Source organism: Manis javanica, chromosome 11 (genome assembly GCF_040802235.1).
Source record: "Manis javanica isolate MJ-LG chromosome 11, MJ_LKY, whole genome shotgun sequence".
Lineage (NCBI taxonomy): Eukaryota > Metazoa > Chordata > Mammalia > Pholidota > Manidae > Manis > Manis javanica.
The window spans coordinates 27,520,328-27,547,233 of record NC_133166.1 but is presented as its reverse complement, the minus strand read 5'-3'; the positions used below and the strand labels follow the sequence as shown (position 1 = coordinate 27,547,233).

General features: G+C 36.9%; 1 protein-coding gene and 1 non-coding gene across 5 annotated transcripts in view; both read left to right on the top strand.

Annotated features, from left to right (window-relative positions):
• Positions 1–2,162: 2,162 nt before the first annotated feature.
• LOC118968022 (U6 spliceosomal RNA) lies at positions 2,163–2,268 on the top strand. The gene has a single exon (XR_005055391.1). It is a non-coding gene; the product is annotated as a U6 spliceosomal RNA (small nuclear RNA).
• A 10,552-nt stretch (positions 2,269–12,820) lies between these two features.
• The window catches only part of LOC108399710 (interferon-induced very large GTPase 1-like), a 66,119-nt gene continuing 52,033 nt past the window's right edge, over positions 12,821–26,906 (top strand). Inside the window, exons 1-2 of one of the 4 annotated variants that reach the window (XM_017664628.3) lie at positions 12,821–16,578; positions 21,313–21,453. The gene's annotated coding sequence lies outside the window, so the exon portion shown is untranslated. Of the gene's footprint in view, positions 16,579–21,308; positions 21,454–26,906 lie in introns of all 4 variants that reach the window. The other 3 variants (XM_017664627.3, XR_012122593.1, XR_012122592.1) reach the window with 3 other exon arrangements.

Below are 26,906 nucleotides of genomic sequence, written 5' to 3'. Positions count from 1 at the left end.
AAACGAGAAAGAAGCGGGAGGACCATGGAGCAAGGACTGAAATACACCTGTTATTTCCTTAGTCTAGGCTTGAAGGTCCAGAGACAAACAAGGTACTGGGACAAACTGAATGTTCACTTAAGGGTAAGAAAAACAGAGGGAATGACTTTAAGGGAAATGAGAGTTTGCACAAGCCTGACCTTCATTCATCCCTCTAGAGAGTGCATGGCAAAGTCATCCCTTCTCCTTTCTCTATCTTCCAGATGACTAGTCTGAGAGCCTGGAAGGAAGATATGGGAGGTAAATGTGGAAGAAATGTCCTGAGAAAGGGTAATTCAGTCACTGAACTCTAATACTCAGGTGGTTCCCATTTCTCAAATCCAACCCAAATAAATGCACCATCATCCTATCCCCTAATAAATTTCACAGCAAAAATCCAAAGTTAATTGTTTGGGGCTGAGGTAAATATAGCAAATCTTGTCCATAAAAATAGATATTAGACATAAAAAATTTCTAGGACCTACAGTGCAAATGCCAATGAGGTGATGTTGAATTATCTATGGTGTAGATGCCAGGAAAAGATGGCAAAATATGGTGTAGCAAAAATTTCAGATATTTGAATCTGGATAATGTGGCTTACTGAGTGACAGAATCACTATTTTTCCTCTATAAGGAAGTTGTTTCAGGGAGTGGGGCCAAGGGTTGCTGAGCACCATAAATAATCTGGTGTACCTTTCTTGGGTGCATTTTATACCTGGTGAATTTCCCACTTGGCACTGACCAACTTGTACACATTTCCCATAATAAAAGTAAGGGGGATGCCAAGCAGCCAAACTAACTCAAATATGTCTTTTGTCTCTGCAAGTCTCTTATCCTTTTGAATGTTTCATAAATCCTGTGAGTAGAACTGACTGTGAGCTTCATTTCTGCCACCCCTTGCAGAGTTATTTCTTCAGACATGGCCTCCAAAGTTTCAAACATGAAAGCCTGTGCTCTTTATACTACACTGCACTAACTCCAGGCTGGAAAGGAAAAGGGACACTGGAATAAAGCCCTGTAATGAGAAGTAAGACTTTTTTTTTATGTTTAATTGCAAAAAACTAAGAGACTTAATAGCTGAGAACAGTGGTTCTCAACTGGGGCAATTTACCACCCCCACACCCCCAGGGGATATTTGGCAATGTCCGTAGACATTTTTGAGTGTAACAACTAGTGGAGCCAGGGACATTACTACTCACTTCTAGTGGGTAGAAGGCAAGGATAATGCTAAATTAGATTAAAATAACAGAAGAGAGACTAAATAGTCCTCTGGGGATGAGGGAGAAAGAGGCAGGTGATTGTGGAAGGGTATATGGTTGGCCAAGTATATTGGTAATATTTTTTTCCTAAATTAGGTTGTGAGTTCACAGGTTTGAACTGTGATGGTGTTTTTGGTCTAAATTCAAATAGACCAAACTATTCAACCTCTCAATTCAAATGAATGGAAATTATGCACAAAATATTAGAAACTATGGAATTGAGCAGCAAGGGAAAAAATGTGAGACTTCCAATCCCAGAAACAGAGTTAGAAAACCAGATAGCGAGTGTCAAATATGAGTTATTATTTCCATAGGCCATGAGGATTTGTGGCCCAGACACATGTATTTGAAGTCTGGAGCCAATGCTAATGTAATTTAATGTAAGAGTGCAGGCGAGTCTTCAGACCACTACAAATTGGGAAGGTTAGATTTGATTCCCTATATGAAGACCAGTGCTTTCAAGAACATTCCCCTCATCCCACATTAAAGGAGATTAGGAAGTACTATACCCTGTGAAGTCAAAGTGAAGATACTTTCTGCCTTCCTAGGACCATGGATGTATAATTAGATCACCCATTAGGAGCTGAAACTTCAAGCCTGTGTGACATGTAGATGTGTGGTCTTCTTGGTTTAGCTCAAAACTGATATATTAAAATAGAAAATGTCCCTGTACATTGAACCCTCTGGGACTCAGGCAGATGCAAACCATAAAACCAACCCATCAGGGCAGTTATCAGAAATATCGCAATTGAAACCTACAAAATCAAGTAACCACAGCTGAAAATGAGATTAAAAGAGATATAAGCAAAATTCGATCCTTCCAGTCAAAGCCAAGACATAAAGTGAAGTGCGGAAAAATATCTGATAAAAATTCAGCACAGTACTTGCTTTGCTTTGGTAGCAGACTACCAAAACAGGAAGGACACAGAGAAGATTAGCATGGCCCTCCTGCAAAAATGACATGCAAATTTGTGAAGAATTTCATATTTTTCTGATTCTGAAAGAGAGCCATATTCACCAGCTTGCTTGATATTAAAGAACCAAACAAGACTTCCTCCCCAACTGGAAATATAAGTCATCCACAGCTTCTGCCCTGGTTACATAAACTTGTCTATGTGCTCCAAGCAATAAAAATCATCACTTAATTTGAAAAAAAATTCAACACAGATTCATAAAATGATATACTGAGAATACAATGAAAGGTGTTAAATAAGGAACGTCTACCACAAATATAGAGCAAACATTATGTTTAACGGTGAAATGTTAAAAATATTCTCTTTAAAGTCAAGAGCATCAAAATATGCCCTGTATCACTATTCCTATTTCACACTGAATTACAACCCTAGTGATCATAGTAAGAAAAAGATAAAAAATTACAGCACTAAGAATTAAAAGAAACAAAATATCTATTACTTTCAGATAGTATGGTTCCCTACCTAGAAAAGACAATAACATCTACAACCAAATTATTATAATTAACAAAAAGTTCAAGTTTGTTATAAAAAAATTCTGATGCAAAAAGTATAAATCTTGCCTAAGAAGTTGGTGCTAATAGAATGACATTGACAGACCACTTGTCACAAATACTCCATAATTAAATTCACAGAGGTTTTCAGATAATCAATAAATAATTTTGATGATTGGCAGCAACCTGATCAAGGGCAGGCTGCCTAGATTTGCCTCTTTGCTGGCTAAAAGCTAATTTACTTATCAATGAAGAGAAAAACAAGACCTAAATGATCCCAGACTTTAATAAATTTGCTTTTGCATTTGTTCATTGACAACAGTCTGATAATTGTGTTCACGATATGAGTAAATGTGCATGTCAATAAATAAATGTCCCCTAATTTATTCTTTCTTATCTGTATATAAGCTATATTTACAAAATTGTTTGCCTGTAAGAAACCATACAAAATGTAATTTTTAAATCATGCCATTAACTCAAACAACAAAAAGCTTCCAAGTGTAGCTATTTTAGTAGCTATGGGCTTGGAGGTACAGAAGAAATCCTGGGTACCTCGGTGAATGGCACCTAGTCACTTAGGATAGAAACCTGGTGCAGTCCTGAACTCCTTCCTCTTTTTCATCTCCTCCTGAATATCCAAGCAGTTATCAAGTCCTGATTATTCTTCCTCCTAAATTTCTCTTTAATAAACCATTTCTCCCCCAATTTCCATTGCTCATGTCCTATTCCAAAGCACCATCACTTTGTGCCTAGATTTAACCCAACAGCCATGTACCTGGTTCCTCTATTTCCACTTATGCATTCCACCCAACATATTCTCTATTCTTTGCTCTTTCTAAAACCTCTTAGGAAACCCCTTAGGAAAGGATATTTTTGTGAAAGAGAAAAAAAAAGAATGCACTCAAACCATCTCAAGAATTAAAGGTATGTATTTAAATGATACAGAATAATTTTATGACACTCTTAGAAAATACAGCTGGACCTCACTCTTCCTTTATAGGACCTCAAGGACTTTCATCCCGGCCTCTTTGCTCCATCAGCATAAAGAACTGACTCGGCAAAGTTCTTGCATAACTTCAGCTTTCACAGGGATCTAACTCTACTTCTAGTTCCTAAGTGCAACCTTGTTTGATTATTTTATATCTCTGTTTAAATTCTCAAGAGAGAGGCTCTGTCTCATTCCAGCATGAACTAGTTATCTCAAGTCAGATATAAACCTTTGATACATCTGTGGTGGCTTCTGGAATAGCAGTCACCTGCTAGAAATGTGGCCACCTGGCTCATTACTTCACCAGAGTCGGGGGTAAATTAAAAGAAGAGCTGGGCAGGCACGCTCCAATATTCCACTAAATACAAATCTAAAGATGTCATTCTGCTGCTGAAAACATTCCAATGGATTCTAGTTATCCTTAGAATAAAGTCCAAGTTCTATGTAACACAGCTATAAGGCAATGCATTACCTACCCCATTTCCCACTCTATTCTATCTACTTTCCTCATCAACCAACATGGTCTAGCTACACTGTGTTTCATTCAGTCCTCAAATGAGGCATATTATTTTCATAAATGCAGTGGCCTCTGTTGAGCTTTTTCCCCTCATTCTTTCCCTTCATTAGATTTCCTTCCATTTTTCAGGTCTCATTCCATCTTCCAGGAAGTCCTCCCTAAGATCTCGTGTCAGAGTTATGCCTCCTCTAAGGTTTTCACAAAAAGACCTTCTATTGCCTCTTTCAGAGCACTTAAAGTTTTGTGTTTCAATTGCTCATTTAATGTCTTTCTCCACATCGAATTTGGGAACTCCAGGAGGGCTGAGACTTAAGTCCAACTTCCTAATGGTCATTGCACAAGTCCATTATGCCTGGCATATGGGAGAGGTTCCAAGATGTTCCATAAATATTTGCTGAGTTAATAGGTAAAAGACGGAGAAAGGAAGGCTGGAGGTACATCACCCAGAAGATGCAGTGTAGTGAGGCAGAAACTTGAGGCAGATGAGGAGGTGCAAAGGCACAAAAAGGTAGAGAAAGAGCAGTAGCAGAAGATAGAGAAAAATCAGAATGACTTTGTTTGACAGATGACAAGAGCTTTATAACAGGAGAAGCAACAGATGTCAATACCACTGGTTATTTCTTCACATCTCTCACACACGCAAAGTACACACATAGATGCAGAGTCCCTATGAAGGCTGAATCAGTGTGGGATCCATACTCATTACTGAACAAGGTAGTTAGAGACACTTACAGAAACTCCTAGATATTTTTAATAAGAAAAGCTTTTGTATATTTATATTATTAAAGTAATATAATCTGGAAAATTTAGAAAACATAAAAAAAGGAGAAATAAGGAATATGTATGAAACAATGCAGAGACAAAGGAGACTCAAGGTAGACAGACTGCCTCAGGAACTCACAGGTTTGTTGGTTGGATGGCTGGCCTGAAAGAACGGCACTCATTAACTAGACCACTAACAATGACCTCCATCCTTCCTCCTTAGGTTTTCTCCTGTCTCTCAACCCCGACATAAAAACTACCCTAAAACTTGTGTTTTCCCTTGCTTTTTAAAAATATAGTTTTAGCACATACATTTATTTCTAAAATACATACTGTTTAGTTTTAACATTCTAGTAAGAGTTTTTAAGTGACCTATAATCTTGGATTTATATTTTTCACATAGGACATTATTACTAAGATTCACCCATACCTTCCTGTGTAGATGCAGGTAATTTTTTTTACTATTGTATAATAATACTGCATTATGTAAATATGCTAGAATATATCTCCCCCAGACCTTTGTTTTGTTTCCCCAACTTTTTGCTTCTATGAACAATGCTGCTACAAACATCTTTGGCCATATCTCCTGGTGCAAATATGCCAGGGTTTCTCTTGGACATAGATCTAGGAGTAGAACTGTAGAGCATTTTCTTTTACAAAATAAAGACAAACTGTTCTTCCAAAGAGGTTTTGCCAATTTACATTTCCACCAGCAAAATATATAAAAGATCCAGTTGACCCTCATTCTCTGCAACACTTGATATTCTTATACTCCTTAATTTTGCCAATCAAATAAGTATAATATGAAATATCAGTGTGGTCTGGTTCTGCATCTCCCCCGTCACTGTGAAGCTGAACATCTTTATTGGCCACATATCTGTGCAATGTTATTCTTCATAACTCTTGTGATTTTTTTTCAACTGTGTGACTCAAGGGAGTTTTCCTGTAAGAGAGAGAAAAATCTTGCAGCCAGGTGTTCTTATACATGGACTGGGGAAAAGAGACTTTCACCCCATACGTAATTTATTGACCAGCTGTTAGGATGCCACAAGATAACATGGCATAATAGTGAACAAATGTGGAGGCTTAGCTAAACCTAGACAGCACAAAGTCTGCTAAGGAGAAACGAGGGAGGAGATCATTTTATCATCATTTCTTCTCAATACCAACCCTCATAAGAGGAAAAGTAAATTTTCCTGGTTTACAGTAGAGGATCCTTTAAGCAGGACTTGAATGGGAGGAAGAGATGGAAAGAATTAATTTTTTAAGCCCCTACTTCAGGTTAGGCACTGGAATTATCTCATTTCATCAATACAATGAAAAGTGGTAAAATGAAAAAGAGAGATTATACAGACCCAAGATCATACAGAAAGGCATGAAAAAGGAGTCTAAATCCACTTTCAATATAATACATAACTTTAGGGGGACTAATGACAATAGTTATCTCTTACCTGGACAAATCAGCCCAAATTCTCATATCCCTGTCATCTACAAGGATCATGTCACCTGACACTTTGCTCAGAAACTCATGTTTTCTGAAGTGAGTAGGATGGAAGTATGATCAAACAGCAGAAGCAGGAAAAACTCAGAGTTCACAGGAGAAAAGGAGAATGCCCTTCCTTTTTTCCTCCTCTGGCAAGCAAAGCCCTGCTGGCTGCCGGGCGCACTGCCTCAAGAGGCAGGGAGAGAAGCCCACTTAAGGCACAAGCTGACACCTCTGCGTCTTTCTCTCGTATGATACTGTGATTTATAATAAGAAGTACATATTTGGTCTTTATCCTGGTTCCTGACACAGGGCTCCTGAAACTTTCAGAAATTCCTAAGTGTTAGGAGCACCAGGAGCATCCTTTGTTCTAATGAGGCAACTTCAGATGGGCTCCTGGATGGCTCCTCAATGGGGGCTTGTTACCAGAAAAACAGAGCCATGATTAAAGCTTGGGATTTTCAGTGCTATGCACCCCATTCTCCAGAGAGGGGAGAAGAGCTGGAAATTCAGCTAATAATAGATCATGACTGTGTGTGAGAAAGCCTCCATAAAAATCCCAGTAATATGGGGTTTGGAGAGTGTCTAGGTTGGTGAACACATACTGGAAATGCACCCCAACTCCAAGGGGAAAGCATGTCCTGGACTCAGGACCCACCCAGACAGACCTTGCCCTGTGTTTATCTTCACTAGGCTTTTCATTATATTATTTATTATATCCTTTAATAAACTGGAAAGTGTTTCCTTGAGTACTATGAGTTGCTCTAACAAATTAATCAAACCTTAGGAGGGGGTTGTGTGAATTTCCAATTTGTAGCCAAGTCACAAGGATGTTGTGAGTTACCTGGGGACCTACTACTTTTGATTGGCATCTGAAGCAGAGGGCAGTCTCAAGGGACTGAGCCCTTAACCTTGGGATATATTGGGATATATCAGAGTAAGTAGTGTTAGAATTGAGTACAATTGTAGGATATAGGCTGGTGTCACAGAATTGCTTGGTGTGGGGAAAAAGCCCCACATCTGGTGTTGAAACAAAAGAAGACTGAGTTTTTCCTAATACGCCTGGGTTATCTGACCTTTCCCCTTTTCCTCCCTGTCTTTCTTTGTTGGCAAGTATCTCCCACCAGATTTCAGAAGGGGGTAACAGAGTACCCTAACAGATAGAGTCTCTTAGCTAAAGATGAGCCAGCTGGAAGGAAAGGATCATTGGGAAATGCCAGGCAGGAGAGACCCAGGGGTCTTAGCTGCCTTTCTCCCTCGAATCAATGCATTAGAGGTGGATTGGCCTACTCCACAGAACATTTAATGAAAGCTGAGAGTAGGGCTGGAACGAGGATGAGGCAAGTGAAGGGCATAGACAGAGTGCAAAATTTACGCACTCTCTCACTCTCAAGTTCCCTTGCACCCTGGGCACCTCTCTCGCCTCACCTGAGTCCTACCCCTGCAGGAGCCCCTTTGTCCCTGGCTCTCTCTATTGCCCTGGAGAGGTCTCTGTAAATTCCTTTTCCCTCAGTTTATTCAGAATAAGGCTAGAATTTTTCAAATAGAACTTAAAAGAAACATGGGAGCCTAGAGAAAACAGTTTACAAAGAACATTCATTAATCTCTGAACAAACATTCATGTTAAAAATAAACATTTCTGGCAATTTTGTTTATCTTTTCAAAGAACCAGCTCTTATTTTCACTGATCTTCTCTATTTTCTCTTTAGTTTCTATTTCATTTATTTCAGCTCTAATCTTGGTTATTTCCTTCCTTCTACCAACTTTGGGCATCATTTGTTCTCCTTTATCTACTAGTTTCTTTAGTTGTAAACTTAGATTGTTTATTTGAGATTTTTCTTGTTTCTTGAGGTAAGCATTTATCACTATGAACTTCCCTCTCAGAACTACTTGTGCTGCATCCCATAAATATAGTTTATTTCCATTTTTGTTTGTCTCATAGTATTATTTCTTCTTTCACCCATTGATTGTGCAGTAGCACATTGTTTACTCTCCACATATTTGTGAATTTTCCAGTTTTCTTCATTAATTAATTTCTACTTTCATACCATCATTGTTGGAAAAGATGCTTGATATGATTTTAATCCTCTTAAATTTATTAAGACTTTACCCAGTAATTCCACTTCTAGGAATTTACCTGAAGAAAACAAAATCTCTGATTCAAAAGGATACATGCATCCCTATTTTATCACAGCACTATTTACAATAGCCAAGTTACAGAAGCAACCTAAGTGTCCATCAGTAGATGGAAAAAGAAGATGTGGTACAAATACACAATGGAATATTATTCAGCCATTAAAAAAAAGAAGAAATCCTGCCATTTGTGACAACATGGATGGACCTAGACGATATTATGCTTAATGAAATAAGATAGGTAGAGAAGGGATTTGGAGAGTGTCCAGGTTGGTGAACACATGCTGGAAGTGTGACACACCCCAACTCCAAGGGGAAAGCAGGTCCTGTACTCAGGACCCACCCAGACAGACCTCGCCCTGTGTATGTGGAATCTAAAAACAAAACAAAACAGCAATAAACTCATAGACACTGAGAAGTTACTGGAAGTTACCATGGGGAAGGAGTTGCGGTGGGTGGGTGAAATAGGTGAAGGAGATAAGAAGCACAAAATATTAATCATAATATAAATTAGTCATGGGGATGAAAATACAGCATAGAGAATACAGTAAATAGTTCTATAATATCTTACTATGTTGACAGTATAACTACAGTAATTGGGGTGAACATTTACTAACATAGGTAACTGTTGCATTGCTATATTATATACTTGAAACCAAGATTATATTGTACAAAACTATACCTCAGTAAAAAATATTTTAAAAACTAAACAAACATAATTAACATATTTTGGGGAAAAGGTGAATATATCCTTTACATATAAAGTTATGTTTGAGTTCTATGATATATTTGAATCCTAGAAGCAGCATTGTCTTAATGCTTAAGCAGGTTGTCTTAAAAATACCTAGACAAAAAAATAAGAAAATATACCTCCAGACCCCTTTATAGCCAATTCTCTGGCCAAGTTATTTTTCTGTTGGCCTTGGTTTCCTTCCCATAGTAGAATCACCAATTCTACAATGTAAGAAGTGTTAGCTATACTGTAAATCACCTTATAAGCTAATTAGCACTCAAACACCCAGGGGTGCAAGTTTAAAATTCTTTTCCCATTTACCTATTATTTTTACCACAGAAGGATAGGAAAATTATTTAACCTAAAGCATTACTATCCCATAAGACTACTGGGATAGTGGATTTGCATGTGGCTGGTAGTAGGACACAATTTTACATTACATATTATTCCAACAATTCAAGTTTTAAGTAATTCATTACTCATAAGAAACTGTCGTAGATACAAAAGATTTGAAACTGAAAAATGTAAAGGAACAGTTAAATGCTGAAACAGATGAACAAAGTGAAATCTGTGTTTGGCTATTCAACATTATTTCACATTTTTTGTGTTTCTTAAATTCTACAATAAATGCAAAATAAATTGCTCCAGACTCTATTTTGTAGGTGACTAAAGAGTTTCAGGATAAAATTTAAATTTTATTTATTCTGATTGCTATGGCAAAACAAAACTGTAGCCAATATGCATTTTATCAAAATGGTATAATTTCCATACTGTTAGACTTCACTATCAGAAGATATGCTTGTAGGCAGAAGATAGAAGCAAGATGTTTACGGAAACCTTGGATATAAACAGTAAATTATTTTAAAATGTAATATAAAAATAAAACTCATACATGTTGCTGGACCTAAAAATTCGAACGTGTAATAGTTTTGGTTCAATATTTCAGTTGATCAATGGGTTTTACATTGAACTATAAAGTAACAATAATAAAATTCATATATTTCTTGAGGAAATTATTTACTTTTTTTTTTCTTGTCAAAGGAAAGGTAGCCTTCCTCTGTTTAGCAAGTAAGAGAAAATTGAGAAAACACCAGGCATGGAAAAGGAAGCCATTGGGTCTATAATTTCACATTTCAGCCTCAATTTTTAGAATTTTCTTCCCCTTTAGAAAGGTTTTCCTCCCTAATAAGCCCAAAGCCTTAAGGAAGGGACAACAGTAGCCTGGCCTCCAAACACTTTTCATGTGTGGGTTGTGGCTCTTTGTGACCATCTCCAGGTGCACATTTAAAACTTGTAAAAGGCTGCCAGAAAAAAAAACTAAGACTTGTTTTATGGCCTATCATATGATCTATCATGGAATGTATTCCATGTACACTTGAGAAAAATGTGTATTCTGTTGCTCTTGGATGGAATGTTCTGCATATATATGTTCACCCCATCTAATGTGTCTTTTAAAGCTGATCTTTCCTTACTGATTTTGTCTGGATGATCTATCCATTCATGTAACTGTGGTATTAAAATCCCCTACTATTATTACATTGCTGTCTATTTTTCCCTTTAGGTCTGTTAATATTTGTTTATATACTTAGGTCCTCCTATGTCTGGATGCATAAGTCCTTACAAATGTTATATCCTCTAGGTGGATTGACCCCTTTTTCATTATGTAGTGCCCATCTTTGTCTGTTATTACAGCGTTTGTTGTTTTTTTACTTTATCATAAAATTTTTAATAATTACAAAGGTGAAAAGAGCACTGGAATGGCCTGAAAGTCACCACTTTACCCAAACAAGTGGTCAAAGTGGGATGAACCAAAATTGTGTGCCACCTAATAGGATAGAAAGAGAATACTACAGCAGTGATGTTCATGGTATTCCTGCCAGAAGCACGACCTGAATCCATTCAAGAGAAAATATCAAGTGAGCCCAAATTGAGGGACGCTGTAGAAAATAACTGGACTATAATGTCATGGAAGCCAAAGAAAGATTGAGGGCATATTCTATAGTGATAAAGATGTGACAACTAAATGCAACAGGTGATTCTGAACTGGATTCTTTCACTATAAAGGACATTGTTAGAATAACTAATAAAAATCGATTTGGGTCTGAGTTTATATGGTAGTATTTGTTTTAAAGTCTATTTTGTCTTATATAAGTATAGCTACTCCAGTTTTCTTTTGCAGAAATACTTTGGATATTCTTTTTTCCATCTCTTCACTTTCATTCTCTGTGTGTCCTTAGATCTAAAGTGAATCCCTGGTAGGCAATATAGATGGATCATGTTTTTTTATCCATCTGGCCTTTCTATGTTTTTTGATTGGAGAATTTAGTCCACTTGTATTTAAGTAGTTATTGATAGATATGTACTTGTTGTCATTTTTGTTAATTGTTTACTGGCTATTTTTCTAGTTCCTCTAGGTTCCTTTTCTCTACTCTTACTCTCTTCCTTTGTGGTTTGATGACTTCCTTTAATACTTCCTTTAATGGTATACTTAGATTCCTTTCTTTCTTTTTGTGTATTTAGTATAGGTTTTAGCTTGTGGTAACCATGAGGCTCACATATAACAACATATCTGTAACAAGAAAAGATAAGTCTTATTGGTAAGACACTCTACCAGGCCCACTTACATCCTCTTTGTTCCTCCTGTAACTCACTGAAATAACTATTAATATTCTCACATATATCTGATGAAACAAGCTCAGACAGATATGCTGATTTCCTTATATAAGCATCATATATTTCTCACCTATATATTTCATGTACTGTGTCTGAGACTAGGAATATAAAGATGAATAAGACAGAATCCCCCACAAGTGGGAGGAGCATAGGAAGGTGGAAATTTGAGGTTTGGAGGGATGGAAGATATATAAACAAGCAAACAGTTACAATGCAGCACAATGTGATAGGAGCATTATAAGAGTATGGAATAGGTGCTAAGAAAGCACAGCACAGATCACTCAGTATAGATCCAGGAAGGTGGAAGTAGGTATGTGTACTGGGAATGGGAGGGGAAATAAGGGATGGTGTGAGTGGGATTTCTGGAGGAACTGAAAAAAAAGTGAGTCTGAGGTTCACCTGGAAGAACATGTGTATCAGACATAAAGTTTGAAATAGAAGAACACTGGGCAGAAGATACTGATCTACAAGCAATATTATAATTAATTAGATCACGGAGAAAAATAACAATGAACAGACAAAATCCTTTACGTGGGATTTAGGTTTGAAGGAAAACTCAGCAATACCATTACTGAAAAGCTGTACTACAACATTACTGAATATTCAGCATTACTGAAAAGCATTACTGTAAAAGATACAGTGAAATTCTTTTTCTCACCATAAGCACACAATATACTTTTAAGAGTTTAGCTCACATTAGTGTTGCATCATCCAAACCAGCTAATCTGATGTTGTAAACTTCATTAATTTTCATATCAGTCACTTTAGAAAAACAGGTAATTCTAGCAAAAGTATGTCCTTTATAGGAAATAAAACTATGTTACTTTAGCACTGGGAGCATGCTTCTCTCTTTGTTCTTTGGTGACTTAAGAACTACAACAGCAAAGCAATCAAAGCACTTTCCCTGAGGAATAACCTCCATTGTGCCCATGTCTCTTCTCCCAAATTCTTTCCCCATGCTTTTTCTGCTCTGTTCATTGTCTTGTGCTCACTCAACCACCACCATTGGCATAAACACACACAACACAGGCACACAGATCAACTTTAGTCTTCTTTTTGAGGTTATTTTTAAACCCAGGTTTAAAATAAGTAATATAAATAAACAAATAAATAAACGAACAGGATATTTTTTAATCAGCTGAATTTTTTCATTGATAAATTTGATACATTACATTTTGTAAAATTAAGGTGTATAGCACTAAATTTAAGGTGTATGGCACATTACTTTGGTACGTCTATATATTGTAATATAATTGCCATTGAATCAATATTTATCACATTATATCATTATAGCACAATATTATTGTCTATACTCATTAGCTCTCCATGGCTTATTTACTACTAGTTACACATTTGTATCCTTATACACCATCAATCTTATCTCCCATTTTCATCCCTTAATCCCCACCATTTCACTCTTTGATTTCTTTTTTAAACAGGCTTGACTTTTTTAGATTACACATATTAGTGATATCATAGTGATGCCTTTGACTTATCTTGCTTAGCATAATGTGCTCATGTTCCATCCATGTTGTTGCAAATAGCAGGATATCCTCCTTTCTCAAGGCTGAATAATATTCCCATTGTGTAAATATACTACATCTTTTTTACCCATTCATGTGTTGGTGGGCCTTTAGGTTTTTTACATATCTTGGTTACTGTGATTAATGCTATAAACACGGATGTGCATATATCTTGTTGAAATGCTGTTTTCATTTCCCTTGAGCAGACCCACAAAATTGAATTGCTGAATTGTATGGTAGATATATTTTAAATTTTCTGAGGAAAGTCCACATTGTTTTCCATAGTGGTTGGACTAATTTTACATTCACCACGGGTTCCCTTTTCACCCCGTTCTTGCCAGAACTTGTTCTCTCGTCTTCTTGACAATACCCATTTTAACATGTATGAGGTGATAGCTCATTGTGGTTTTTTACTTGCATCTCCCTGATGATTAGTGATGTTGAGCATCTTTTCATGCACCTGTTGGCCATTTTGATGCCCTCTTTGGAAAAATGTCTTTTTAGTCTTTCTACCCATTTTTGTTATTGTTGTTGTTTTTAAGTTGTATTAGTTCTTTATATATTTAGGATATTAACCCCTTATCCTATATAAGGTTTGCAAAAATTTTCTGCCATTCCGTAGGCTTCTGTTTCATTTTGTTAATTGTTTCTTTTGCTATACAAAAGCTTCTGAGGTTGAAGTAGTCCCATTTATTGATTTTTGCTTTTTATTCGCATTTATTTTGCTTTTGGCATCATGTCCAAAAATCATTGCTAAAACCAGTATCAATGATCTTCTTCTCCATTTTCTTCTAGACGTTTTATGGTATCAGATGTTGTGGTTAAGTGTGATCTATTTCAAGTCAATTTTTGTGAAGGTGTGAAATCGGAGTCCAATTTCATTGTTCTACATGTGTTTCTTCAGTTTCTCTCAGCAACACATATTGAGGAGACTATCCTTCCCCCATTGGGTGCTGTCTCTCCCTTGTCAAATATTAGTTGACCATATATGCCAAGATAGAATTCTAAGCTTTCTATTCTGTTTCATTGCTTTGTGGGTCTATTTTTGTGCTAGTGCCAGACTGTTTTTCTTACTATGGCTTTGTAGTATAGTTTGAAACCAGATGTCTCTGGCTTTATTCTTCTTTCTCAAGATTACTTTGACTATTTGAGGTCTTTGTGGTTCCGCACAAATTTTAGGACTGTTTCTTCTAACTTCATGAAGAGTGCCTTTGGTATTTTGATAGGGATTGTGTGTAGTATGTAGATAGCTTTGACTAGTGTGGCCATTTAAACAAGAAGACTTATTTTTCTGATCTTTGAATATTTTTCCATTTGTGTCTTCTTTGGTTCCATTCAGAAAAGTCTTAGAGTTTTCATTGTACACTCTTTCACTTCCTTGGTCAGATTTATTCCTAAATATTTTATCACTTTTGATGCTATTGTGATTGGGATACTTTTCTTTGTTTCTTTTTCCAATGCTTCTTCATTAGTGTAAAGGAATGCCACTGGTTTCTGTAAGTTGATTTTGTAACCTGCCACTTTACTGAAACTTGATTAATTCCAACAGTTTTTTTAATGATTTTTGAGATTTTCTATATATAAGATCATGCTATCAGCAAATAATGACAATTTTACTTCTTCCCTCCCAATTTGGATATCCTTTATTTATTTGTCTTGTCAATTGTGTTAGCTAGGACTTCCAGTACTATATTGAATAGTAGTGATGAGAGTGGACAACCTTGTCTTGTTTCTGATCTCAGAGGAAACCCTTTCAATTTTCCTCCATTAATATAATGTTAGCAGTGGGTTGGTTGAATATGGCCTTTATTACACTGAGGTATGTTCCTTCTACACCCAGTATTAAGTGTTGTCATCATGAAAGGATATTATATTTTGTCAAAGGCTTTTTCTGCATCTATTTATATGATCAAGTTTATCTTTAATTTTTCATTTTATTGATATGATGAATTGCATTTATTGACTTGCATATGTTGAACCATCCTTGCATCCCAGGGATAAATCCCACTTGGTCATGGTGTATAATCCTTTTAATGTGTTCTTAAATTCAGTTTGCTCATATGTTGAGAATTTTTGCATCTATATTCATTAGGGATATTGGTCTGTAGTTTACTTTTCTTGTGGTATCCTTATCTGATTTTGCCAGCAAGGTTATTCTGGCTTCATAGAATGAGTTCAGCCATATTCCTCTTCCTTGATGGTTTCTAAGAGTCTGAGGAGGATTGGTATTAATTCTTCTTTAAATGTTTGATAGAATTCATCAGTGAAGCTGTCTGGTCATGGAGTTTTCTGTGTTGAGAATTTTTTGATTACTGACTCAATCTCTTGACTCAATATTAATCTGTTCAGAGTTTCCATTTCTTCCTGATTCAGTCTTGGTAGGTTGTGTATTTCTAGAAATGTATCCATTTCTTCCAGGTTATGTATCTGTTGGCACATAATTATTCATAGTACTCTCATAACCCTCTTGTTTTTCTGTAGTATCAGTTGTAATGTCTCTGCTTTCATTTCTAATTTTATTTATTTGCATCTTCTCTCTTTTTTGCAGTTTATCTTTTCAAAGAATCAGCTTTTAGTCTTGTTGATCCTTCCTATTGTTTTTCTGGTTTCCATTTCATTTATTTCTATTCTCTTTTTTTATTTCCTTCCTTCTAACTTTGAGCTTAATTTGCTAACTTTGGGCTTAATTCATTCCTCTTTTTCTAGTATAAAGTTAGATTCTTTATTTGAGATCTTTCTAGTTTCACAATACATGCATTTATTACTATAAACTTCCCTCTCAGAACTGCTTTTGCTTCACCCTACTGAATTTTTTTAAAGAAAAACAACCAATAAAAACAGAAGTGAAACCAGTTTTTCACTTCCTGTCTAAAGTATAAATTCAGGTCCCCCTCCCATGGAGAGAGCCAGAGTCTGTACTGGAGATGAGTCACCATCCTACCAGACTCAGGGAAGGAACATACTCTACCTTCTACAGTCTCTTTCAAGAAAACTGAAGACAGGAGCTTGGCCTCAAGGACTCAGGTAGGTGAAGAAGGAGAGAAATGGGGCAGGCAGAGAGAGAGAACTACAGACTCAGAGACTAAAATGGAAACAGAACTTGATGGAAATAGCTTCAGGACAGAGGCAGATTAAGACATGCTAAGAACACAAATATGAATCTGGCATTGTCATTGTTCCAAAAAAACAGCTACAAATCTGAAGGAAAGTGAATACATTATCTAAACAGACAATTAAACAATTTGGTGATCTGTGTTACTAAATAAAAATAACTCCAGACCTAGGTAAAAAGAGACCTTATTTGAAAATATTATTGCAATAAGGGGAAGGAGACCATAGCAATAGGGGAAACAACCACAGAACTGCAAGAGCCTCAGAGGCCAGGCAGAAAGGGATTTTCTTTTATGGAGAAGAGTCAACTAAGCTAGAAAGAGTAATATATGAAGGAGAGGGATAATCAGGAAATATTTTATCCTAAGGTCTGCCAGTCCTTAGGAGGGCTCATTAAGGAGGGGTTGTGTGCTAGGTCAGGAGGAAGGTAGGTCAAAGTTCAGGGGCCTGGAGAAAGAAGAGAAGCTTGACTAATACTTAGTCAAGTTACACTTTGTTTTAATTGATTAGTGTCGACAAACAACGCAGCTAATTTTTATGAGGCAAAGAATGGGAATTTAAAGGGTCTGTATCTGGCCTCCTTTTAAATAAAAAGAGAGAGATTGGTGAATTATATTTTAAGTCAAACGGGGAAGGGTAGTTATTTTCACTAAGCTGTTTTTCAGAAGACAAAAGGAGAGAGGATTTCTTCAACTGTCACTGGTTTCCAGAGGCAAAGGGCTCAGGAAAAATTTAACATAGTTATTATGATTCATGTAAGTAATGGATGTTATTGCAAGCACAGAGAAGAAAGGTACTAACCCAACTCGACCTGAAAGATTAGTGGAAGTCTTCATAAATAAGGAGAAATTTGAGCTGGGCTAATAGTACAGAGCCCGGAGCAAAGAAGATGGGGAGAGGCTCATGTGCTACAATATTGTAGGGGATTGCACTACAATATTCTTCCCTTCTAAATTCTTTGGCTGGTCTAGTAATTAAATTGACATAAGACAGATTAACAGCAGAACACCAAATTTACTTATATGTGTATAGGAGCCCTACAAAGAAATGAAGATTCAAAGGCAGTCAAACAATTGGGGCTTATATTTATCTTCCTGAGCTAAGGAGAAGGGGGTGGGGGCTTTAAAGCAAATGAAAACAATTAACAGGAAGATGAGAAGAGTAAATGTTTGGTAAACAAATGCTTGCCATGCCATACAGATAAGTCTTTTTGATACAAAAAATTATCTCTGGTAATAGCTCTTTTCCTGGCACAGGGCCCTTATCGAAATTATTTTGGGCAGTTAAGTAAGAGATGAAATTGGTCTTAATTGCCTTCAGCTCAAAATAATTCACATGCCAAAATGATACATTTTGGGTTGGCATATTCTACTCCCCCAAGTCCTGCCTTTGAAACTTCCCTAAGAAATTTCAGTCCAGAAGTTGAGTTGGTAGATGGCTGCATCTCACTGAACCAGTCTCTTTCCTGACAATTGATTAGTTCTATTAAACGTATTTTAAGAGGTGATGATGCAAATAGGCTCCCAAAGTTAGGCCTGTATTGCACAAGCAATCAGGTATTTAATGAGTCATTCCTATGGAAAGAAAACAAAAACAATGATTAATGACTGGAGCAGAGTATAATCCCAGTTTCTGAGTTTTGAAAGCGGCCAGTGAAGAAGATTCGAGATGTTGAACTCTAAACATCTTCAGTAGAAGTGAGAGTAGGCAGTGGTGATATGGCAGGTTTTCCTGGTTTTCAGTTTGAATATGTCTGGTGATCTTTCTGAGTGGCCCACACAGCAACAGGTACAAAGATTGTTCAATATGAGCTATTAAAGTGATTTCTCTGAAGTTTATATCACATTGTCCATTTTTAGCCTGTGTGGCTTCCAGAAAAGAGAAGTTTTAATTCTCAGTAATTCTAAGTCATTAAAGTGGAAGAAAATTGGAAATGTTCATTTGGAGAGTTGTAGCCAAGTATTAAAGGAACCTAGAAGAATTCAGGATCCAGTTCAATTTACAGGTAGAAAAGAGAACTTCAAAGACAATAAACAGGACTAGAATCTGATATCTACAAGGGTGTGCTATAGTTTTCTATTGAAACATAATTTTCTCTCTATAGTCAACCCCATGTCTACTGGAGATAATCAAAGAGTAATTTGTTTTGCTAATAAGTCTAGACTCATTAAATTTGCATGTTTATTTACCTAAATTCAGCAAGAATAGCTAATGACCATAAAGGTTCTTGTAAGTCTGCTTTTCTGGAACTTTTCATAAGGAATCTCAGATTGGAATTTTAAAAACTCTCAAGGAAGCAAGCTAAGGACTCACCATCATATTTCACCTACAATACCTTTAGATTGGGCAAATTCCTCTATTTTTGAGGTCCCCCAAATATTCAGAGGTTCCTGGGCCTCCCAGGAAGTGACCTTCCTTAATTACCTCATAAGGCTGCCAGGAATCCTGTAAGCATAGTATCAGGCCAATTTTTTTTTGGCTCCATAAAGTCTTTATTGGCTCCATAAAGTCAACCTTAGTTCCTTAAAACTGTCTGTTCATATCTGAGTCAATGTAAATCTCTCTCGAAATTGACATTCCAGTCAAAGCCTTGGTAATAAAATGAATCTGTCCAATTGTACCCTCCTATAAGAACAAATTCCTATTAAACTTATGCAAATAACTCTATTGCCAAGAAAATAGGAATACTCACTAAGAGTTTCTGAATTCTTGAGGGATTAGGCAGAGAGAAAAAGATAAATATTTCATCTATATTGACAAAGGTATACTTTACTAAATTGCTAATAGCTTAGGAGAAAAAAGAAAAAAGTTTCTTTAAATTTGGAAAAACATAATATAAAAGAACCAACAGTTAAAACAAAAAGAATCATAAAAATTGTAAGCATCCTCATCAGTTCATTCAGTCTCAAGTAATTAATTTTGTTGATCTTGATCATTGTTTTATGAAACCATTAGTTTCTAATTCTAGTTCAATGGTATGAAATGAAAGTTATCGGAGACCTGTACTTGTTAGAGTCTTTTCCATAAGAATTCTTGAAGATGAAGCACTTTTGCAGGAACACTTCTGCAAAAGCATTTGAGTAAAATAATGTGTCTACATATAGCAGAAGACTTAAAAATGGCCGTGGTTAAAGATCTGATGAGAGTTCATTATAACGCAGTTAACAAGGAAATTGATGATAACTGGAATTAGGACTAATAACATTACATATCATATTTTTAGTAACTTTATACAAACCACTTTCTATATCCATATAGTTTATTCTTTATTTTCCTCTTTCTTTTTCTGAAACAACCAACCATTGTACAACTTTTTCCCTTAACAAAAACATTTTTCCCTACCTTATACCTTTTCTTAGCCAAAACCACATCCTACTTAGCTTGTCAGAGTTGTTTCCCTTATTCTAGTAGTTTTAATTGTATATGTTACTTAGATTCCTAACTCTTGGAAACCATATTTTCTAGTGAAAACTAAGTAAGAAATTGTGAATTGTTACACCAACATTCTGTATATTGGCAAATTTATTAATACATTTCATAATTTCTAAAAACATATAGTTTCTAATAGCATAATTTTTCCTCAGTATGGCACAAGACATGTTCATTGACAGGTCCAAATATCTTTAGTTTCTCTGTAATAAGAAGCCAAAAGTGGATACACCTATGTTCAGTAATTAATGTTTCAGTATTTTATCTTATTTAGAAATAATCTAGATAATCAATGAATTTCCATAATTTAACTTAACTTAGCAAAATTAAAGGGTGTAAGTTACAAAAAAGTTTTGGGGAAACCGAAGTAAACATAGCATAAAACATGTTTATTATTGAAAAGCTCATTTACAAACTTATATTCCACTTATATCTATCTAATTCAATTGTTTTAATAGTTATATTTAGATAACTCATGAAAATTTCATGAGACATTCAGCAGCTAGCTATTATTTTAAGTTATTTTATTGGCAACAAATTTTGTGACTGGGATAACATGAGCTTCCTTGACTAATAAAACCAGGTAAAATAAAAGTTGTTTGTCTGCATTATATTTAATCTTGATAAGTCTGAAGACATGTCTGTTTTAACTAAACCAACAAACTTAAACTAGATTTTATTTACTTAAAATATCCCAGGTCACATAAACTTAAAAGGCATTTGTGTTAGTTTCTATTATATTTCTGAGAGTTTTGAAATATTTAATTTGATAAGAACTTATTTTTCTGTAAGGTAATTAAAGAGTTTTTTTTACAAATTAAGTTTGGCAATGCCATCTGGAGGTAGAAAAATATCATATATACATAACATACATCTATAGTTATACATAAACACACAGACAGACAAGAGACTCTATAGCTTCAATTCCAAAATTTTAGCCATGCATCAGGTACACCAGTACAAAACTTACTAGTTTATAAATAACAATTGAATTCAAATTATGTCTGTCAGATAGAACAAATTAAGGTTACCCATTAATAAGGCTAAAGTTTTTTATTAATATCTATGGAGAAGACTTTTTTAAGATTTGTATTTGTCCTTGATCAGTAATCTTATGAAGGCTGTAGACTAGATTTAGGCTAGGGAGCTTCTATAGCAGTTTGTGTTTTAAAAGCCTCTTTCCCCTCCTTTTTTTTTATCCTTTCGGTCTCAAGCAAGTGTGAGCAGTGTATTATAAACACTCCCAGGGTGTTTATACTTCAAAGACCTGGCAATATTTACATCTTCACAAGACAGAGAAAGAATGCAAGTTTATTCCTAAGAGTTTGAGGGTATATACGTCTACTATCAGAAATCCAGGTAATTATTATTTAGATTTTTCCTTCATTCTTTTAAGAGCAGGGCATTTTGTTTCCAAATTCCGTATCTTTCACAGTAACTGTGGGCATTTTGAGATGTATAGGGAAGGTTTGGGGGATGGTAAGAATAGGTGGACTTTGAACTGTTTATAGAGCTACATTTATGGGTTCACAAGTATTTGTGAGATAAGGACAGTTGTTTTAACTCTCAAAGAACTGGGTAGCAGCTTAAGTGATATCAAAGAGCTGACCTGCTCATCCAACTACATTATCTTCAATCTGCTGCTTCATATCAGGGAGAAGATTTCCAACAAAGATGGAAATCAAAAGATTTCTATGTTCTGGAGCTGCAGAGTTTCATGCAGTATGCCTTTACAAAGTCTGTATAAAGTGTTAAAAAGGCCTTCAAATGCCCCCATACATACATTTTTTAGTGTACAATTTAACCTTGGGTCAATTCACCTTAGGGAGAAAAGCCCCTGAACATTGGCCTCCAGCTGATCCATTTCCTGAATATTTGTAGGAGGGCTGGGAGAAATTCTGGTCATCTATTTCCCCTAGTGGGAGGGCAGCAGACTGTAGGGGGTTCTCAGGAGCACTCTGGATTATCTGTTAACTACAATATAATCATGGGTGGAAAGAACATCCCTTAGCAGTTAATCAAGTTCCCCATGAGTGGGGTTGTGAATTGTCACTAAATCCTCTATAGGATTTTCTGAAAATGGAAGTAAAGGGGTTTATAAAAGATCTGCTGCTGTCCATGGAACATGAATTCTTTGCAGTGGTGGTCCAGTATACATCCATGAAGGACATTGCATAAGAAGGCCCAAAGCTGGCAGCCCTTGAAAGTAGGGGTTGTAAGGGATACCAAAGTGAGCCAAGCCCTACCACCTATTCTGGGGCTTCTGCTAAATTCATTTGCTGTCTTTCAGCATTTATATGAGTAACCTGTGCAAACTGGGTGGTGGTCACATTGAAATGCTCTCTGTAAATCTTGTAGGGAAAAAAAAACTTAAAATAGTGAGGTGGGTATTTAGAAGATCTTTCTGGAGATGGTGGAGTAGTTTTGGAAGCTAAGGGAATTTGCTGAGGAGAAAGAGCCAGATTTTAAGAAGGAGAATTTATATTGGATATGGACTTTAATTTTTGTTCTAATTTCTGTTCTTTCATTTTGCTAAGGGAATCCCTAAGAAGAGTCATTATACTCTTTTGTGTTCTATTTTAATTTGGTCTTTACATAGGTACCAATAGGATAATTGTTTTGGATGAAAATTCTGTAAAATTTGGTTTTTCAAATATAGAAGTTTTTCCAATTCAAAGAATCCACTGTCTGGCCGCTGATAAGGAAGACCTTATAGTCATCTCAATAGTGACTTAAACCAATTAGCCTTTTTATGGCTTAACCATAGACACAAGAGGCATCCCAAAAGAAAGTAGAAAATATGCAGACCTCCAAGAGAAAGGTCACTCCCAGAGTTAGCCTAAGAAAGCAAAGACCTTCTTTGTCATAGGCATTCTTACTGTCATAGGCAGTAAGAATGGTATAGCAAAAATGGTGTCTCCAATTTCCCACAGGAATATGAGATGCCTCTAGTCACCAAGACCCCCTAATCTGAGACACTGGGCAGGGGCTACTGGAATGGGACTTGTCTGACACTAACCAGACAATGAATGTTGCAACAACAGAGGTCCCTTACAGACTGAGACCTCTTACAACAGATTTCCCTGAGAGCTGGCACAGTGAGACAAAGCAAATACTTCTTGTCACTCTGTTCTCAGATTCATGATCTCTCTGGTTGGTCACCAGATACATACCTATAAATGCATCTTCTAACAGTGAAGACCATAGAGAATATTCTCACTGGCCAGAAAGCCAGGCTTTTAAGACATAGCACAAGATGAAGGGAAACCTCATCCAGTTTTTTTTATTTTATGGGACCCACAGCAAAGTTTGTCTAAACAGACATGAGTCTGGTGAGAACCGTGAACTTACCAGACTGTGAGGCTGGCTTGAACAATAGGCTTATAGGACCTTTGCCTGTACTCTACCCTATGGTTTTTCTCCTATAACAAAGGACACAAAAGAGAGACCAAAGAAAACAATGGCCATCTCTGGGAGAAAAGGGATCAATAGAAAACAAGTGTACTTAAAGTAAATCTTTGCTAGAGTTGCTATACCCAAAGCACTAGTTTATACAAATATTTTTTCATGGTAAATTTAGAATATAGAAAAGGACACTCAGAACTCTGCTTCCACTGGGCCCTGCAGGCAGAGAACTGGGATACTGTCTTGGTAAGAATTCTTAGCCTTCTGAGGGCTCCTATCAGAAGTCCCAGGTCCCAGCCAAGATGCCGGTGTGAGTAGAGCAGTGGAAATCTCCTCACAAAACCACATATATTTTTGAAAATACAATAAATACAACTCTTCCTAAAAGAGAGACCAGAAGACACAGGACAACAGCCAGACTACATCCACACCTGCAAGAACCCAGCGCCTCGCGAAGGGGGTAAGATACAAGCCACGGCCCAGCAGGACCCGAGAGCCCCTCACCCCAGCTCCCCGCGGGAGGAGAGGAGTTGGAGCGGGGAGGGAGAGGGAGCCCAGGATGCTGAATACCCAGCCCTAGCCATCCGCACCAGAGCACAGACACAGTGCATGTGTGGGGTGCAGGAAACTAGGGAAACAGGACAGTAAGACCTGTGAGCGGGTCCCTGCAGCCAGTGCCCCTGAGACAAAGAAAAGCAAGTGCTTTTTGAAAGACTGAAAGGGACAGGGACCCCACTGCTGGACGGAAGCGTTCCAGGACACTTAGCCCAGCAGCAGGGAGTCCTGGGGAACTCTGGACACCCTAACACCTTGGGCAGCAGTGCAATGCGGAGGCCGCTCACGGAGATAAACAGCCTCCCGGCCATTTCCCCTCTGACACGGCTCCGCCATATCGGAGAAGCAGCCTGAGGCAGGCTGCACCCACAGCAACTATGGAGCTATACTCCATAGTGGCTGGGCAAGAATCAGAAGCCCTGACTGCACACAGCTGCCTAGTACAAGCCGCTAGAGGTTGCTGCCCTCCCAGGAGAGGAAGGCCACAAACCAACAAGAAGGGACGTTCTCCCAGCCATCACTACCGCCAACTCTGCAAACTATCTCTATCGCCATGAAAAGGCAGAATTTGATACAGACCAAAATCACAACCCCTGAGAAGGAAATAGACCTAACCAGTCTTCCTGAAAAAGAATTCAAAAAAAAGTCATAAACATGCTGATGGAGAAATATACAAGAGCTAAGGGATGATGTCCGGAGGGAGATTACAGAAGTGAAACAATCTCTGGAAGGATTTATAAGCAGAATGGATAAGATGCAAGGGGCTATTGATGGACGAGAAACCAAAGAACAGGAACGCATAGAAGCTGACGCAGAGAGAGATAAAAGGATCTCTAGGAATGAAACAATATTAAGAGAACTGTGAGACCAATCCAAAAGGAACAAGATGCGCATTATAGGGGTACCAGAAGAAGAAGAGAGAGAAAAAGGGAAAGAAAGTGTCTTTAAAGAAATAATTGCTGAGAACTTCCCCAAACTGGGGGAGGAAATAGTTGCTCAGACTATAGAAGCCCACAGAACTCCCAACAGAAGGGACCCAAAGAGGACAACACCAAGACACATAATAATTAAAATGGCAAAGATCAAGAACAAGGACAGAGTATTAAAGGCAGCCAGAGAGAGGAAAAAGGTCACCTATAAAGGAAAACCCATCAGGCTATCATCAGACTTCTCAACAGAAACCTTACAGGCCAGAAGAGAACAGCATCATATATTTAATGCAATGAAACAGAAGGGCCTTGAACCAAGGATACTGTATCCAGCATGATTATCATTTAAATATGAAGGAGGGATTAAACAATTCCCAGACGAGCAAAAGTTGAGGGAATTTGCCTCGCACAAACCACCTCTACAGGGTATTTTAGAGGGACTGCTCTAGATGGGAGCACTCCTAAAAAGAACACAGAAAAACACACCCAACATATGAAGAATGGAGGACGAGGAATAAGAAGGGAGAGAAATAATTATCACACTGTGCTTATAATAGCTCAATAAGCGAGTTAAGTTAGACAGTAAGGTAGCAAAGAAGCTAACCTTGAACCTTTCGTAACCACGAATCTAAAGCCTGAAATGGCAATCAGTACATATATTTCAATAATCACCCTAAATATAAATGGACTGAATACACCAATCAAAAGACGCAGAGTAATACAATGGATAAAAAATCAAGACCCATCTATATGTTGCTTACAAGAGACTCACCTCAAACCCAAAGACATTCACAGATTAAAAGTCAAGGGATAGAAAAAGATATTTCATGCAAACAACAGGGAGAAAAAAGCAGGTGTTGCAATACTAGTATCACACAAAATAGACTTCAAAATAAAGGAAGTAACAAGAGATAAAGAAGGACATTACATAATGATAAAGGGCTCAGTCCAACAAGAGGATATAAGCATTATAAACATATATGTACCCAATACAGGAGCACCAATATATGTGAAACAAATACTAACAGAATTAAAGGAGGAAATAGAATGCAATGCATTCATTTTGGGAGACTTTAACACACCACTCACTCCAAAGGACAGATCCAAGAGGCAGAAAATAAGTAAGGACACAGAGGCACTGAACAACACACTAGAACAGATGGACCTAATAGACATCTACAGAACTCTACATCCAAAAGCAACAGGGTACACATTCTTCTCAAGTGCACATGGAACATTCTCCAGAATAGACCACATACTAGGCAACAAAAAGAGCCTCAGTAAATTCCAAAAGATTGAAATCCTACCAACCAACATTTCAGACCACAAAGGCATAAAACTAGAAATAAACTGTACAAAGAAAGCAAAAAGGCTCACAAACACATGGAGGCTTCACAACACTCTCCTAAATAATCAATGGATCAATGACCAAATTAAAATGGACATCCAGCAGTATATGGAAACAAATCACAACAACACAAAGCCCCAACTTCTGTGGAACACAGTGAAAGCAGTCTTAAGAGGAAAGTATATAGCAATTCAGGCATATTTAAGGAAGGAAGAACAATCCCAAGTGAATAGTCTAATGTCTCAATTATCAAAATTGGAAAAAGAAGAACAAATGAGGCCTAACGGCAGCAGACAGAGAAACATAATAAATATCGGAGAAGAAATAAATAAAATTGAGAAGAATAAAACAGTAGAAAAAAATCAATGAAACCAAGAGCTGGTTCTTCGAGAAAATAAACAAAATAGATAAGCCTCTGGCCAGACTTATTCAGAGAAAAATAGAGACAACACACATCAACAGAATCAAAAACGAGAAAGGAAAAATCAAGATGGACCCCATAGAAATACAAACAATTATTAGAGACTGCTATGAAAACCTATATGCCAACAAGCTGGAAAACCTAGGAGAAATGG